The following is an 18775-nucleotide window of genomic DNA, read 5'->3' as shown; positions in this document are numbered from 1 at the left end:
TCATGTTCTCCAACCAAATAACTCATAAACAAAACCTAGGTCTTATTGATCCCGAGCAAAGATTTTGAATAAAAATTCAATTGAAACGGTGATTAAGAGTTTAACATAGAAATCCAGAAATTCAATAGCAAACCAACTAAATAAGTAGAATAGTCATACTAGGGGCTTCATCTCAGCCCTAGCCTAGAAGTTTAGCAATCCATAACTATGAAAAACATGACTAGAATCAAAGAAAACATGAAACAAACAATGGAAGAATTGAGGAACTCGGAACCAGCGATGGTGAGAGCTTTTTCTTCTCCTTGTTCTCTGCCGAATATGCTGTGTTTTCTGTGTCTCAACATGCTAGGTTTTCTGCCGAATATGTCTCTTTCCAATCCTACTTGACTTGGGCTTCTTCGGTCTTCTAGTCCAACTTGGAATAGCTTTCTTCTCTCCAAAGGAACGCAGGGTTATTAAAGTCAATGCAAGAAATTACTCCAAATATGTCAAACACGTTCAGCCTTGTTCCATTCAACTGCTAAGAACAACGGACTTGGGCCTCACTAGTTAGATTCCCAAAAGATATGCAAAATCCGTCAGAATCTGCCTTCCCGAACTAGGTTCACTTAAATCATCATAACTTCCTCCAGAAAAATGCGAATCCACTTCCGTAAAATTCCTTAGAAAGCTAACATCCGTATCTTTCCAATGGTATAAGGCTCGCCTGCTAGTTCCTTGTGAGAATGTACAGTTTAATCTGTGAAGTTGACGCAAAGCAGAGACAATTCTGAACACTCAGGATAGCCAGCATCCTTTTAATCCTGCGTTTGATTTTAAGCTCCAAATCTTTCTTTTCTCCAATTTAACCTACAAAACACAAACACAAAGTAAATGACTCAAAAATGATAAGAACTAAGCCTAGAATCCTACATTTAAGGGTATAAAAATATATGGAATTATGAATCTATCAAATAGCCCCAAACTTAGATTTTGCTAGTCCTCGAGCAAACAAGGAAAGAAAAATAAATAAGACTCAAAGCACGGACCTAATGTCTTCCAAACATCTCAGAGAACTTATATTGCCCACAAGTATGGTCAGTCAAGATTCGAGCAAGCGCAAGATCAAATTCACAACTTCACTTAAAAGCTAATCTATTTTGATGACCATCATGCTCAAAATTTAGTGCAAGGACAATCAAACCAATGCAACAAAAGAAACTCAACTTCCTCATGTTTCAAACAAGTGTCAACTCAATTTCTCAGAAGGATGCACTCAATTTCTTTCCACTCATGATTTTCTGACTATGGCATAAGCTTCCATTTTCACTCAAATTATATGTGAGAGGAATGATGTATAAAGGCAAACAAATAGCTCACATACGAAAACAAGAACGAAAACCTTTTTCTGACAATATTTTTTTTATATATGATCTCATGAAAGGAATGTCAAAACTCGGATGAAAGGCCAGTGACACCATATGCTCACCCCTCTGCACAAGTCTCCACAAATCGAATGCACAACTTCAAAGATCAAAGAGGTCTTTATTTAGGGTTGTAATGGAGCTATGGGTGTAGGTTTCAAGAAAGAAAGGATCGGGAAATCACAAAAATCCTAAGGAATTTAGTAGAGCACTACGAAGATAATGTAGAGAGATAAGAACTTCAATGAATTTCCTCAAGGCAATAAAACTCGAAACACATGAAGCAAGAAGCTTTTTCTCAAGGCCGGATGTCATCTTTTTGGGCCTTTGCTTCATTCTAAACACCACAATATAATAAAACACGTATCGAATCCAAGGAAAATTCTTCTATTCTTTTTTCACTTTTGATTTTTTTCTCTGGCTTCTTCTTCTTCTTTTTTTGTTTTTTTTTGATAGCCATTAATATTTTTTCTTCTTCCTTGGATCGACATTTACAATAACACTCCTCCATATTTGCTTACAAAAATACCTTGAACTATAATGAATCTCTGAAAATTTTGCTCCACTAACTCCTTAGAATAGGGTCAAGATATAGCTATACTAGGTTAAAGGGCAAGGAATTTGTGGTTGACGAAAGAAAAGGCTTAATATAGGCTCAAGAGGGTTTATCTAGGGGGTTGCACAACTTGTGTGCGTTAAAGGGACACAGGCTTTATTTGGCTTTGGTGGTTCATCCTAATGCCTTTATCCTTTCCCGTCCATCATGCAATTCAACCATACGCTTCAAGAGGCTTTGGGGCAAGTTCTAGCATTTGTCCTCGTATAAAATATGCAAGTCGAATCCGAGTCTCGACCAAGATGAATAAAAGATGAGATCATGCAAAATCCACGTCAAGAAAATAGGATGATCTATTCTAATTCACTCAGAAAAGAAAAGCCCATATATAGGCTCAAATTCTCACAAGGGTTAAAATCAAATTTAACTCATCCTAGCATGCATTAATCAAATTTCAATCATAACACCAATCCAACCATCAATGCACGACAAGTTAAGCATAATAGTCATAAAAATCTATTAACAATTACTTAAAATCATGAATCAATACATGCTTGCTATCATCTTAAGACCATAATATTATCCGTAAGAAGTTCATGCTCATCATGGTGTTTGGAAGAACCCTAAGACTTAGACTAACAAACAAAACTAAAAACCCAATGAAAAACGCAAATTTTTTTTTTTTTAGTTTTAATTTTTTTTTTAATATAGTAAAACAAAACACCGAACACAGACCTAAAATAAAATAAAAATACGAAATCCCACCCCCCAACTGAAATTGAGCATTGTCCGCAATGTGAAGAACAAATCAGTCGCAGGATTGAAGTGCATACTGCAATCCCAGAATATAAAATAGCAGTGCAGCAATAACAGTAAGGGGACAGAACACGACCAACACAACTAATGGATGAAAAAGAACTACGAAAATAGAAGAAAAGAGTTAGAAAACGTCCCTGGTATGAAGGTAGCAGATGTGAGCATGATTAGAAGCCTCATTCTTGCTGAACACGCACTCCTCTTCTTCCAAAAATCATTGGGTTGCCTCCCAACAAGCGCTAAGTTTTATGTCTTCAGCCAGACCAAGTTTAAGCTCATTCATTTGGAGGATCAGTGAAGGAAACATGCTGCTCATTGGTGTCAAAAGATGTCTCCAAGTAAGGTTTGAGACGTTGACCATTCACTTTGAAGATTGAGTTGTTCCTAAAGTTCTTGATTTCAATTGCTCCATGAGGAAACACCTTTGTAACCAGAAAATGACCCATCCACCGAGATTTCAGTTTTCCTGGAAAGAGTCTCAGCCGAGAGTTATATAGCAACACCTTTTGGTTTGGTTCGAATGTCTTTTGACGAATGACTTTATCATGAAACCTCTTGGTGCGCTCCTTGTAAATTTTTGCATTCTCATAAGACTCATTACGAATTTCCTCCATCTCATTCAGCTGCAATGCTCTCTGTTCACCGGCTGCATTCATGTCAAAATTGTAGTGCTTGATTGCCCAATATGCTCGGTGCTCCAACTCCACTGGAAGATGACAAGCCTTCCCAAAAACTAAGCGATATGGCGACATGCCAATTGGAGTTTTATAGGCTGTCCTATACGCCCATAAAGCATCATTCAAACGTTGAGACCAATCTTTCCTATCCGGGCGAACTGTTTTCTCCAAAATATTTTTAATTTCCCGGTTGGAAATCTCAACTTGACCACTAGCTTGAGGGTGGTAAGGTGTAGCCACTTTGTGAGTGATGGAATACTTCTTCATAAGTGATGTGAATGGCTTGTTGCAAAAGTGTAATCCTCCATCGCTTATAATAGCTCTAGGAGTGCCAAAACGAGCAAAAATATTGTCTTTAAGAAAGGAGAGTACCACCTTGTGATCATTGGTCTTGCAAGCAATTGCTTCAACCCACTTTGATACATAATCCACTGCCACCAATATGTAGATATTGCCAAAGGATTGAGGGAAAGGTCCCATGAAGTCTATGTTGGAGAGGAAAGATCCCACATTGGAAAAGTGACAAATAAAAATATAACTTATAAGTGAGTGGATCTCACCCAATTGTACCGAGGCCTTTTGTGATTAAAACCCAATACCTATCGGGTGGTTAAGTTGGGACAATATCGGTACAATGGTGGGCCACGGGCCACGCTTGTCGCTGTTTAACATGGTATCAAAGCGGGTCCTTCTCCAATTGCGTCTCCATGTAGGCACATATCATGAGCCCAAATTGGGGTTCCCTGTATTGCCATTGAAATTACCAAGTGTCCAATGAATGTGGGCCTTGGATTGTATTGACCAAGTCTCTGATATGAGGCTTGTGTCCCAATTTCCAATATGGGAATTGGATGAATGAATTTCACGTGCAGACCTAGAGCTAGGTTGCACGTGAGGGGGCGTGTTGGAGAGGAAAGATCCCACATTGGAAAAGTGACAAATAAAAATATAACTTATAAGTGAGTGGATCTCACCCAATTGTACCGAGACCTTTTGTGATTAAAACCCAATACCTATCGGGTGGTTAAGTTGGGACAATATCGGTACAATGGTGGGCCACGGGCCACGCTTGTCGCTGTTTAACAGTCTATTCCCCAAACATCAAATAATTCAACCACCAAAATATTACTCAAAGGCATCATGTCACGTTTAGAGATATTACCCATTCGTTGGCAGCGATCACATGAAGAACAAAATTCAAAAGAATCCTTGAATAATGTTGGCCAATAAAAACCACTTTGAAGAACTTTAACCGCTGTTTTCTTGGCTCCAAAATGCCCACCACAAGCATAACTATGGCAGAAACGAAGAATGCTTTGAAACTCACTTTCTGGGACACATCTTCTAACCAATTGATCTGGGCAATATTTGAATAAATATGGTTCATCCCAAATATAATGCTTCACTTTAGAAAGAAATTTCTCCCTCTCTTGCTTGCTCCAATGATCTGGAATTTTTTTAGTAACAATAAAGTTCACAATATGAGCAAACCAAGGAGGAGAATCACGTACCATAAACAATTGTTCATCAGGGAAATTTTCATTCAAAGGAAGGCAGTCCACTTCATCATCTTCATGCACCAATCTACTCAAGTGGTCTGCAACCACATTCTCACTTCCTTTTTTATCTTTTATCTCCAAATCAAATTCTTGAAGTAAGAGAACCCAACGGATCAGTCGAGGTTTGGCATCTTTCTTGGCAAGTAAATATTTAAGGGCAGCATGATCAGTGTAGACAATTACTTTGGAACCAATTAAATAAGACCGGAACTTGTCTAGAGCAAATACAACCGCAAGCAACTCTTTTTCGGTGGTAGAATAGTTAAGCTGAGCATCATTTAGAGTCTTTGAAGCATAATAAATAGCATGAGGAATCCTCTCTATACGCTGCCCCAAAACTGCACCCACCGCATAATCCGACGCATCACACATTAATTCAAACGGTAAGTTCCAATCCGGAGGCTTTATGATAGGAGCTGAAGTTAGGAGGGCCTTGAGCTTGTTAAATGCCTCTAGACATGCTTCATCAAACACAAATTCTGCATCCTTTGCTAATAAATTGCTCAAGGGTCCTGCAATCTTGCTAAAATCCTTCATGAAACGCCGATAAAATCCGGCGTGACCAAGGAAAGAACGCACTCCCTTTACTGTTGTTGGTGGAGGAAGATTGGTAATTAAATCCACTTTTGCCTTGTCAACCTCAATGCCTTTGCTTGAAACAATATGTCCCAACACAATACCTTGCTTGACCATAAAATAGCACTTCTCCCAATTTAGCACAAGATTGGTTTCTTGACATCTTTTGAGCACTAGAGCTAAATGAAGCAAACAATCATCAAAAGAAGAACCAAAAACAGAAAAGTCGTCCATAAATACCTCAATAAATCGCTCCACCATGTCGGAGAAAATACTCATCATACACCGTTGGAAGGTGGCAGGTGCATTACACAATCCAAAAGGCATTCTCCGGTATGCGAAAGTACCAAAAGGGCAAGTAAATGTAGTCTTTTCTTGGTCCTCCGGTGCAATAGGAATTTGATTATACCCTGAATATCCGTCAAGGAAACAATAATAACTATGACCCGCCAATCGCTCAAGCATCTGATCAATAAAAGGTAATGGAAAGTGGTCTTTGCGTGTGGCAGTGTTGAGCTTTCGGTAATCAATACATACTCTCCAACCCGTAGTCATCCTTGTAGGCACTAACTCATCTTTTTCATTCTTCACAACGGTGATTCCTGACTTTTTAGGCACCACTTGAACTGGACTAACCCATTGACTATCTGAAATTGGATATATAACTCCAACATCTAGGAGCTTCAAAATTTCAGCACGCACAACTTCTTTCATTGGTGGATTTAAACGCCTTTGTGCATCACGTGTTGGCTTCACATTGTCTTCAAGATGGATTCGGTGCATACACATTGTAGGACTTATACCTTTAATATCTGCAATTGTCCATCCAATCGCTGTTTTGTGAGCTTGAAGAACTTGCAACAACTTCTTTTCATCTTCTTCACAAAGGTCCGAAGCAATAATCACTGGAAGTGTCTCAAATTCACCCAAAAATACATATTTCAAGTGTTGTGGCAGTGGCTTGAGCTCTAACTTCGGTGCTTGCTGAATGGAAGGCACAACTTTATTTGTGGACAGAGGTAAAGACTCAAATTGGTTCCACTTTCTTGATTCAAAAATCGGTGCAACATTAAGAAGCTTCTCTAACTCATCAACCTCTTTCTTGGCATCAAAATCCATTCCAGATTGCGTCAAACATACTTCAAGTGGATCTTGAGATGAATTCAAAACAAAAGATTCATGAGTAATAGGAGAAATTGAATCAACCATAAAACATTTACCATCTTCAGAGGGACGTCGACCAGCTTCAAAAATCTTGTACTCCACGGACATGTCACCAACTGTCATAGATAGAAGTCCAGCTTTTACTTTAATTATGGTATCAGCAGTAGCCATGAATGCACGACCCAAAATGATTGGTACATCCTCACTTGAATGAGCATCTGGTTCAGTTTCAAGAATGACAAAATCTGCAGGCAATATGAACTTATCAACCTTCACTAACACATCTTCAACAATTCCCTTTGGCCTCTTGACTGATCGGTCTACAAATTGCAAGGTGATTGACGTTGGTTGCAGGTCACCAAGCTTTATTCAAATATAGAGAGTACGGCATCAGGTTCACACTTGCACCCAAGTCCATCAAAGCACGCTCAAAATAATGATCACCAATTGTGCAAGGGATTGTGAAGCTGCCTGGATCCTTCAACTTTGGAGGGAGTCTTCTTTGAATTACAGCACTGACCTCTTCTGACAACAACACTTTCTCATGATCTTCAAATTTCCTTTTATTAGTGCATAACTGATAGGAGCATTTTAATGTGATATTTTAATAGTTAATTCCTCACATTTTGCTTAGTTAATTCCTTAACGAATCGATTTTTAACTCAATTTCTATTTTCTTAGGTACATTGGAGTAAATGATGGTGAAATGAGCATTATGTCCATACTTACCTACAAATGGTGGAGATAAAATTGAAGTAAATGAGTAGCAAATCCATCATCATCATCACCCAAAAATATTCCATGTTTTAGGGTGTAATCATCATGTTTTCTCCATCATTTCTCACACTAATCCACCATCATCATCACCCAAAAACATTCCATGTTTTATGGTGTAATCATCATGTTTTCTCCATCATTACTCACACTAACATACTCCACTTTCATTATTTTTCTTCCACTCATTATTTCACTCTTCTTTTTCTTCCCTCTATAAACACCTTCTCCTCTCATTCCAAAATACATTCCTTCATCCATTTCATCTCCTTGTCTCACCATTTCCTCTCCATTTTCCTTAGTTTTCATTTTCCTAGATATATTCCTTCATCCATTTCATCTCCTTGTCTCACCATTTCCTCTCCATTTTCCTTAGTTTTCATTTTCCTAGATATCTTCCTTCATCCATCTCATCTTCTTTGTCTCTCCATTTCCTTTCCATTTTCCTTAGTCACCATTTCCTATATAAATTCCTTCATCCATCTCATCTTCTTTGTCTCTCCATTTCCTTTCCATTTTTCTCTCCATCCTCTAGTGCATTCAACGTTTCAAGCAAGGGAGAAGAAGAAGAAGAAGGAGCCGTGAGCATCATCATCCATCCTCCACCTTGAAGCTTGCTTTCGAGATTCAAGAATCCATAACGTTTCATCCTTCATCCCCATCTCCATCTCACGGTGTAATTCAACCTCTTTCTTTGTAATCTTGCTTAGTTTCGTGAGAATTGTTTTTAGTTAACATTTATGTTTGAACAAGGTTTATATTCTGAAATTTTATGATTGAATAAAGAATTTTGATTCTTATGTTGTGATTCCAAAGTTGCTTATGTGTGATTGTTCGATTGAATTTGCTTGATAGAAAACTTTTATATGTTTATCTTATTTGGGTCGACACTTATAGGATTTGCATGTAATTGGTGCTAGGTTTAAGAACATGAAATCGACTTTTCGTTTTGTGTAAACTTGAATCAAAGTAGTAAAGGTTTTGGACAAAAATCGAATTCAATTGAAGAGGATTGCAATTAGGTGAACTTATTCATACTAAGTTGTACACTTGAGTTGATAGCCTTTCTCTATGTGTAATGCATTAAACATGACATGATTGACTAGCTTTCTAGGGTTTGATTGCATGTTTAATAGGATTAATCTAGGTGCTTTCGCTTAGATTAATTAGCATTGAAAAGTAAAATATGGGAAATCGTTTGCTTTCGAATGTTTCACATGATCAACTCCTTTCACATGACTTGGAAGAACAATGTAGGGTTAATTCGAATTCAATGATAAACTTGGGTTTAATCTTTGTTTCTTATGTTTCATTCTTGTACATGTGTTTTTATATTTTCTTTATCTTAATTTTCAATTCTATAATTCTTAAACCCCCCTTCCTTTTTATTTTGTTACTTGTATATATTTCTATTCTTTACTTTATTTTTGTAAATAATACTTTATTATTTTAATTCTTTATTTGTTTATACAATTGTATATATTTATATTCTTTATTTTATTTTTGTAAATAATACTTTTCTTTATTTGTTTCACAATTACAAGTGTACCCTCAATCCCCGGAATAGAACGATACCTACTTACTTATACTACTAACGATATTTCAGGGTTAAATTATGCGCTTCCCAAAGGCGCATCAATTTTTGGCGCCGTTGCCGGGGATTGAAAAATCACTTGTTAAATTGTGTCATTTATTGTATATATTTGTTGTATATAAATTGTTTAAAACTTAGTTTAAATATTATTTATATTATTGAACACGAATTTTAATTGTAGGTTGTAAATTGAGAGGAATAGGTGAAGTCTCTTTTGTTAATATTGGCCTAAACCCCTTATTGGTACCTAACTCAGGTCCCTTAAGGTTGAGGGCGGCCTTTATTAACACTTGTTGAACTGTCTTCACACTTATGAACTTTTTCATCTTAGTAAGTATAGCCTATGTGGAATGGTGTCTAGGAAGGGGACAACGTTCATGACGGGTTTTTGAATCCAGAAGTGCTTGCAAATGGGCCTAAACCACTATGTGGGAGTAGCTCATGCCAAAATGGATTTTTCCTCTCGTGTTCGTCCTCCCCCACCTGGCCATTTCAGTAAGGTTGCCCAAACGATTTGAAAGGGAGTTTGTGTCTAGGCGACTATACTTGGGCCGCACGTCCACTTGATTTACCGCTTGGAATTTGATTCGATATCAATAATGTTTATAACAAAAGAAATACTTGTGAATACTCTATACGTGTAAATTATTTTGTTGTTTCACACTTTAAACTTGTAAAAATATTTTCACGTTTTATACTCACTTGTACTTAACTTGTGTCTTTTGTACAATATACTTGTTAATTATACTTGTAGTTTGTAATTAATAGTTATACTTGTTTTTATTTTGTATTTCTTTGTTAAATATAGTTACTAACTTTATTTAATGTAGGTACCGTCTGGCTGCAAGACGTAAAATACAAGCGCTACTTGGGAGGCAACCCATGCAAATCAGATTTGCTTTCTTTATCCTTATCTTTTATTTTTCGTTTTTGCTTATTTGTTTTAGTAGTTATTTTCGTAAATTTCATCCCTATATGCTTAAGTGTTTCATTGCATGCTTATTCTTGATTACATTGAGGACAATGCAATATTTAAGTGTGGGGAAGGGATTTACACTTTTATCTTGAGTCATATATATTGAAAAATACAAAAAAAAAATCGAAAAATGTCAAAAATTTAAAAAAATTTTGGTTACTTTTGTTTTTGTTTTTGAGTCTTAGGATGCTCCTAACGTCTAGGATGAACATGTCTCTGAATTCATGGCTGAAGGTTTTCACAATCGAAAAAGGATTTAATTGAATTCTGTGGTTAATCGACATTGTGATGCTTGTATGAAGATTTGAGATAGGATTGTAACTTGGTTCATTAAGCATGCTAGGATTAAGTCTGATTCATTTGACCCTAAGTGAGCTGTTGAGCTAAAATACTTTCTTTTCGAGTGCTTATTGATAATTCTAGAATTTCGTGGATGTATTTGCAAAACCTCATCATTCTTTGAAAATCCAATGATCATGTGCCATAGATTTTAATGGACTAGAGAGTACTAGAACTCGGCTGTTGTGACTGTCAAAACTTGTATGCCATAATATGCACTGATCCTGGATAGGATAGAAGGCATTAGGGAAACCACCAAAGCCAAACAAGCATGTGTCCCCAATTGTGCCCGTCGTGGGACTCCTTAGAATGAACCCCTTTGAGCCTACGTTGAAAACTTTTGTTTCATCACCCTCACTACCCTACCATGAGCTTAGTACAGGATATCTCTACCCTTGTCTTAAGGACTTAGTAGAGCATGACATAGTATGTAGGGGTGACGATGAAAGACAAGTGTGGGGTGGGGAAAATCCAAGAAAAAAAAAAGAAGAAAAAAAAGAAAAAATTTTGCCTTGAAAAAAAAAAAAAAATTAAAAAAAAAAGCGGCAAAAGAGAAGAAAAATTGAAAAGAAAACTCTTGGGAAAATGTTGAAGTGTGGTTTTGGACTTGCAAATTTGTAGAAGGCTCAAAATTGAAAATTATGCCTTTGTCCATTCCCATGTTGGTTAGAGTGAAGGTTTGGCCCAAAACAATGATATTTGGTCAACAAAAATGATGACATAAGGTGGTCCTTATATGCTCTGCTAGGTCCTTAGGATTTTTTGTATCCTTAATCTTCATTTCGAAAACCCTAGCTTAGCCCCATTACAACCTGTTTTAAGTGCTGACTTGATCCTTGAGATGGGCAGTCTTTGGTTAGTGGAGTCAGTTACGCAGTCGAGCTTATGGTTTAGGTCCATTTGTGCACTTAGTCATTTCATGAGGTCTTTAAAAATTCTTCACAAACTGTGTTTATTGATGAAATATGCAAGCTGTTTGTTGCCTTACAATTTGTTCTCTTGCATATACTTGAGTGTGAAGCTTTTAACCATAGCCATTTCTGAGAGAAAAATCGAGAGTATGCCCTGTGAGTTTGGATTGGACTTGTTCGAAACATGCTATCATTCACTGTATAACTTAAGTTCTCCATATCTTGCTTAGTCATATGAATGTCACAGGTTTATTAACCATGGAATTATCTTTGTGATTTTGATTAAGTGTTTAACGTGAAAGCCATGAGTTTGGAGTCTCTGAGACAACAGTTAGGAGCAATAGAGTCATTTACTTGCTTTTTGTCAAGTCTTTATTCTGTTTTGGATTTTTTTTGTTTTGTTTTGCTAAGGGACTAGCAAAAGCTAAGTGTGGGGGAATTTGATAGGAGCATTTTAATGTGATATTTTAATAGTTAATTCCTCACATTTTGCTTAGTTAATTCCTTAACGAATCGATTTTTAACTCAATTTCTATTTTCTTAGGTACATTGGAGTAAATGATGGTGAAATGAGCATTATGTCCATACTTACCTACAAATGGTGGAGATAAAATTGAAGTAAATGAGTAGCAAATCCATCATCATCATCACCCAAAAATATTCCATGTTTTAGGGTGTAATCATCATGTTTTCTCCATCATTTCTCACACTAATCCACCATCATCATCACCCAAAAACATTCCATGTTTTATGGTGTAATCATCATGTTTTCTCCATCATTACTCACACTAACATACTCCACTTTCATTATTTTTCTTCCACTCATTATTTCACTCTTCTTTTTCTTCCCTCTATAAACACCTTCTCCTCTCATTCCAAAATACATTCCTTCATCCATTTCATCTCCTTGTCTCACCATTTCCTCTCCATTTTCCTTAGTTTTCATTTTCCTAGATATATTCCTTCATCCATTTCATCTCCTTGTCTCACCATTTCCTCTCCATTTTCCTTAGTTTTCATTTTCCTAGATATCTTCCTTCATCCATCTCATCTTCTTTGTCTCTCCATTTCCTTTCCATTTTCCTTAGTCACCATTTCCTATATAAATTCCTTCATCCATCTCATCTTCTTTGTCTCTCCATTTCCTTTCCATTTTTCTCTCCATCCTCTAGTGCATTCAACGTTTCAAGCAAGGGAGAAGAAGAAGAAGAAGAAGGAGCCGTGAGCATCATCATCCATCCTCCACCTTGAAGCTTGCTTTCGAGATTCAAGAATCCATAACGTTTCATCCTTCATCCCCATCTCCATCTCACGGTGTAATTCAACCTCTTTCTTTGTAATCTTGCTTAGTTTCGTGAGAATTGTTTTTAGTTAACATTTATGTTTGAACAAGGTTTATATTCTGAAATTTTATGATTGAATAAAGAATTTTGATTCTTATGTTGTGATTCCAAAGTTGCTTATGTGTGATTGTTCGATTGAATTTGCTTGATAGAAAACTTTTATATGTTTATCTTATTTGGGTCGACACTTATAGGATTTGCATGTAATTGGTGCTAGGTTTAAGAACATGAAATCGACTTTTCGTTTTGTGTAAACTTGAATCAAAGTAGTAAAGGTTTTGGACAAAAATCGAATTCAATTGAAGAGGATTGCAATTAGGTGAACTTATTCATACTAAGTTGTACACTTGAGTTGATAGCCTTTCTCTATGTGTAATGCATTAAACATGACATGATTGACTAGCTTTCTAGGGTTTGATTGCATGTTTAATAGGATTAATCTAGGTGCTTTCGCTTAGATTAATTAGCATTGAAAAGTAAAATATGGGAAATCGTTTGCTTTCGAATGTTTCACATGATCAACTCCTTTCACATGACTTGGAAGAACAATGTAGGGTTAATTCGAATTCAATGATAAACTTGGGTTTAATCTTTGTTTCTTATGTTTCATTCTTGTACATGTGTTTTTATATTTTCTTTATCTTAATTTTCAATTCTATAATTCTTAAACCCCCCTTCCTTTTTATTTTGTTACTTGTATATATTTCTATTCTTTACTTTATTTTTGTAAATAATACTTTATTATTTTAATTCTTTATTTGTTTATACAATTGTATATATTTATATTCTTTATTTTATTTTTGTAAATAATACTTTTCTTTATTTGTTTCACAATTACAAGTGTACCCTCAATCCCCGGATAGAACGATCCCTATTTACTTATATTACTAACGACATTTCAGGGTTAAATTGCGCGCTTGCTTCGAGCGCATCAATAACTCCTTCAAAAACTTCGCATAAGCTGGGATTTGTTTAATAGCATCAAGCAAAGGAATATTAATTTGTACCTTGCGAAATAGTTCCATAATCTCAGTCAAGTGCCTATCTTTCTTTGACTTCTGAAGCAATTCTGGATATGGAGGTTTAGGAACAAATTGAGACTCTGAAGTAGACCTTAAAGTCGTTTCTGGGGTGCTAGAAGTCGCTGGGTTTGAATCAGTACGTTTTCGGGATTGCTGTTGCAGCTTCAATCCTTCTGCAGATTCCTTCTCTGCTGATTCATTAATTTCTGGGTTTCCCCGTTTGACTTCTTCTTTATCTCTTGGACTATGAACTTTTATATCAACTTCTTTTCCACTCCTCAATGTGATCACAGCTTTCATAGGCTCATGTTTCTCAAATTGACCCCTTGGATTAGCAAGAGTTTGGCTAGGTAAACGCCCTTGTTCTCTCTCATTCAAAGCAGTGGCAATCTGACCAACTTGAACTTCTAGCTTAGAAATAGCTTGAGATTGAACTTGCTGCTCTTTCTTGGTCTCTTGAATAGCTTGGAGCATCTGAGCATTGGCCTTTTGAAATTCCATCTGATTTTGTGCAAGTTGCTGCATGGTTTCTTCAAGGGATGGTTTCTTTTGTTCAACCGGTCCTTGATAATTTTGCATGGGAGGATTCCTTGGCATTTGCACTTGATTATTATTGCTATAAGAGAAATTTGGATGTTGTCTCCAACCTGGATTATAGGTATTTGAAAAAGGATCATTCACAGGCCTTCTATAATTATTCACCATGTTAACTTGCTCATCTTGGAAGAAATTTCCGGGACACGCCTCGGTGGTATGTGCAATACTTGAACACAAAGCACATGTCTCCCTTGCAGCCTTATTTAATAGAGGAGTAAGGCTCTTCATTTGTCTTGCCAAGGCTGCAACTTGCTCTTCCAACTTAGTACTTGCACTAACCTCATATAGTCCTCCTCTTTTGGGCACTGTTGTATAAGGATCATATTGCTGCGAATTTTCACATATAGTCTCAAAAGCTTGAATTGCCTCTTCTGCCGTCTTTCCCATCAAGCTTCCACCAACTGTAGCATCCACCATACTTCTACTTTGGGCATTCAAACCTCTATAGAAAAATTGAGCCTTTTGGGGTTTAGAAAATCCATGGTGAGGACACTTCAAAAATAAATCCTTATAACGCTCCCAACTCTCATAAAAAGGTTCTCCTTCAGGTTGAGAGAAGCCAAAGATTTCTGCTTGGAGCGCATTAGTTTTCTTAGCTGGGAAGAATTTCAACAAGAACTTTTTAACCAAATCATCCCAAGTATTGATGGAACCAGGGGGAAGAGAGCTTAGCCACTTTCTTGCCTTGTCTTTCAATGAAAAAGGAAAAAGCCTTAAACGGATCTGCTCATCTGATATCTCATACCGAAAAGTTCCACATATGTCTTTGAAGTCCTCCACATGGAGATAAGGGTCTTCATTTGTCTTCCCATAAAAGTTAGGCAAGCTCTGGATTGTTGCTGGTCTAATCTCAAATCGCACTCCTGCAGGAATAGGAGCTACAACAATACAAGATGATGTTGTGAGTGCAGTAGGAGCCGTGAACTCCTTCAATGCTTTTGTTTCATCTTCTGCCATTGGAACCGCAACTTGTGCTTGAGTTCTTGCTTGCCTTAAAAGTCTTCTACGAGTTCGTTCAATCTCCGGATCGTATACAATGATATCTAAATTCTGGGATCGACGACCTTGCATAAACAAAATTCAAACCTACAAGAAAAACAAACAAAACAAAATAAGTAAAAGAAAAGAAAAAACTATACAAAAATTAAGTATGGCACAACTGACAAATCAAATTGAATTAAGTCAGTTCCCCGGCAACGGCGCCAAAAACTTGTTGTCAATTTTAATTTAGTACTCGCAAGTGCACGATTCAATTGTAGGATAGATGTGCAAGCACGAGGTCATTCCCTCAAGGACTGATTGAAACAATTTTACAATGACAGGTGTGCTTTACTTAAGTGAAACAAACTGATTTTTATGATGATTGAGTTGTAAACAGAAAATTAAAGAAAGAAAAACTGAAATTAAAAACAAGAATGAGCAATGAGATTTCTTTAAGTTTAAGAACAGATTATGAAGATGCTAAAGCATTGAATCCACCACCTAATACTTCTATCCTATTCTCTAGTTGATAACAATTGAATTCCCTAGATATCATGCTAAAGATTTCCGTACATAAGCTTTATTGATCCCAGACATATGCCAAAGTTCTTCTAACCTATGAATTCCAACTTATTGATCTTGTATAGAACTCAAGTAGCCAAACTATAATTTACTCCACTTAATGATCAGGTTCAAGCAAACATGTTCAACTCCATTAAGCACAAAAGAACTAGGAAATCATGCAAACAAGAATATCGACTATGATCAAGCACTTGTATTCTCAATTCACAACTCTTTAATCACAAGATTAAATTATCTTTTGGCACCCTAGAAAACATCTACTCATTGATCAAGCATCATGTTCTCCAACCAAATAACTCATAAACAAAACCTAGGTCTTATTGATCCCGAGCAAAGATTTTGAATAAAAATTCAATTGAAACGGTGATTAAGAGTTTAACATAGAAATCCAGAAATTCAATAGCAAACCAACTAAATAAGTAGAATAGTCATACTAGGGGCTTCATCTCAGCCCTAGCCTAGAAGTTTAGCAATCCATAACTATGAAAAACATGACTAGAATCAAAGAAAACATGAAACAAACAATGGAAGAATTGAGGAACTCGGAACCAGCGATGGTGAGAGCTTTTTCTTCTCCTTGTTCTCTGCCGAATATGCTGTGTTTTCTGTGTCTCAACATGCTAGGTTTTCTGCCGAATATGTCTCTTTCCAATCCTACTTGACTTGGGCTTCTTCGGTCTTCTAGTCCAACTTGGAATAGCTTTCTTCTCTCCAAAGGAACGCAGGGTTATTAAAGTCAATGCAAGAAATTACTCCAAATATGTCAAACACGTTCAGCCTTGTTCCATTCAACTGCTAAGAACAACGGACTTGGGCCTCACTAGTTAGATTCCCAAAAGATATGCAAAATCCGTCAGAATCTGCCTTCCCGAACTAGGTTCACTTAAATCATCATAACTTCCTCCAGAAAAATGCGAATCCACTTCCGTAAAATTCCTTAGAAAGCTAACATCCGTATCTTTCCAATGGTATAAGGCTCGCCTGCTAGTTCCTTGTGAGAATGTACAGTTTAATCTGTGAAGTTGACGCAAAGCAGAGACAATTCTGAACACTCAGGATAGCCAGCATCCTTTTAATCCTGCGTTTGATTTTAAGCTCCAAATCTTTCTTTTCTCCAATTTAACCTACAAAACACAAACACAAAGTAAATGACTCAAAAATGATAAGAACTAAGCCTAGAATCCTACATTTAAGGGTATAAAAATATATGGAATTATGAATCTATCAAATAGCCCCAAACTTAGATTTTGCTAGTCCTCGAGCAAACAAGGAAAGAAAAATAAATAAGACTCAAAGCACGGACCTAATGTCTTCCAAACATCTCAGAGAACTTATATTGCCCACAAGTATGGTCAGTCAAGATTCGAGCAAGCGCAAGATCAAATTCACAACTTCACTTAAAAGCTAATCTATTTTGATGACCATCATGCTCAAAATTTAGTGCAAGGACAATCAAACCAATGCAACAAAAGAAACTCAACTTCCTCATGTTTCAAACAAGTGTCAACTCAATTTCTCAGAAGGATGCACTCAATTTCTTTCCACTCATGATTTTCTGACTATGGCATAAGCTTCCATTTTCACTCAAATTATATGTGAGAGGAATGATGTATAAAGGCAAACAAATAGCTCACATACGAAAACAAGAACGAAAACCTTTTTCTGACAATATTTTTTTTATATATGATCTCATGAAAGGAATGTCAAAACTCGGATGAAAGGCCAGTGACACCATATGCTCACCCCTCTGCACAAGTCTCCACAAATCGAATGCACAACTTCAAAGATCAAAGAGGTCTTTATTTAGGGTTGTAATGGAGCTATGGGTGTAGGTTTCAAGAAAGAAAGGATCGGGAAATCACAAAAATCCTAAGGAATTTAGTAGAGCACTACGAAGATAATGTAGAGAGATAAGAACTTCAATGAATTTCCTCAAGGCAATAAAACTCGAAACACATGAAGCAAGAAGCTTTTTCTCAAGGCCGGATGTCATCTTTTTGGGCCTTTGCTTCATTCTAAACACCACAATATAATAAAACACGTATCGAATCCAAGGAAAATTCTTCTATTCTTTTTTCACTTTTGATTTTTTTCTCTGGCTTCTTCTTCTTCTTTTTTTTGTTTTTTTTTGATAGCCATTAATATTTTTTCTTCTTCCTTGGATCGACATTTACAATAACACTCCTCCATATTTGCTTACAAAAATACCTTGAACTATAATGAATCTCTGAAAATTTTGCTCCACTAACTCCTTAGAATAGGGTCAAGATATAGCTATACTAGGTTAAAGGGCAAGGAATTTGTGGTTGACGAAAGAAAAGGCTTAATATAGGCTCAAGAGGGTTTATCTAGGGGGTTGCACAACTTGTGTGCGTTAAAGGGACACAGGCTTTATTTGGCTTTGGTGGTTCATCCTAATGCCTTTATCCTTTCCCGTCCATCATGCAATTCAACCATACGCTTCAAGAGGCTTTGGGGCAAGTTCTAGCATTTGTCCTCGTATAAAATATGCAAGTCGAATCCGAGTCTCGACCAAGATGAATAAAAGATGAGATCATGCAAAATCCACGTCAAGAAAATAGGATGATCTATTCTAATTCACTCAGAAAAGAAAAGCCCATATATAGGCTCAAATTCTCACAAGGGTTAAAATCAAATTTAACTCATCCTAGCATGCATTAATCAAATTTCAATCATAACACCAATCCAACCATCAATGCACGACGCGCTCGGGATTCAGTCGGTTCATGTGCTCTCTTGTGACGCATCCAAAAGGTGCAACGCCATTTGAGGTGAAAAGGGTCTGGTTTTAGTTATAAAGACTCTGCTTTTGCCCTAAATTGTTTTCGACTATCTATCATAAAACACAAAAGATATACCTGAATTGGGTCAAGGAATTCATCTG

At 36.6% G+C, this 18775-nt stretch overlaps 1 protein-coding gene and 1 non-coding gene across 2 annotated transcripts in view; both read left to right on the top strand.

Annotated features, from left to right (window-relative positions):
• Nucleotides 1–18775, top strand: part of LOC112190842 (tRNA (guanosine(18)-2'-O)-methyltransferase) — a 31455-nt gene that overhangs the window by 1179 nt on the left and 11501 nt on the right. The window lies entirely within an intron of this gene.
• LOC112191140 lies at nucleotides 14783–14889 on the top strand. Its single transcript, XR_002932857.1, has one exon. It is a non-coding gene; the product is annotated as a small nucleolar RNA R71 (small nucleolar RNA).

Source organism: Rosa chinensis, chromosome 2, assembly GCF_002994745.2.
Source record: "Rosa chinensis cultivar Old Blush chromosome 2, RchiOBHm-V2, whole genome shotgun sequence".
NCBI classification, from domain to species: domain Eukaryota; kingdom Viridiplantae; phylum Streptophyta; class Magnoliopsida; order Rosales; family Rosaceae; genus Rosa; species Rosa chinensis.
Note: the sequence above shows the minus strand (reverse complement) of the source record. Positions and strands in the feature narration are given on the sequence as shown.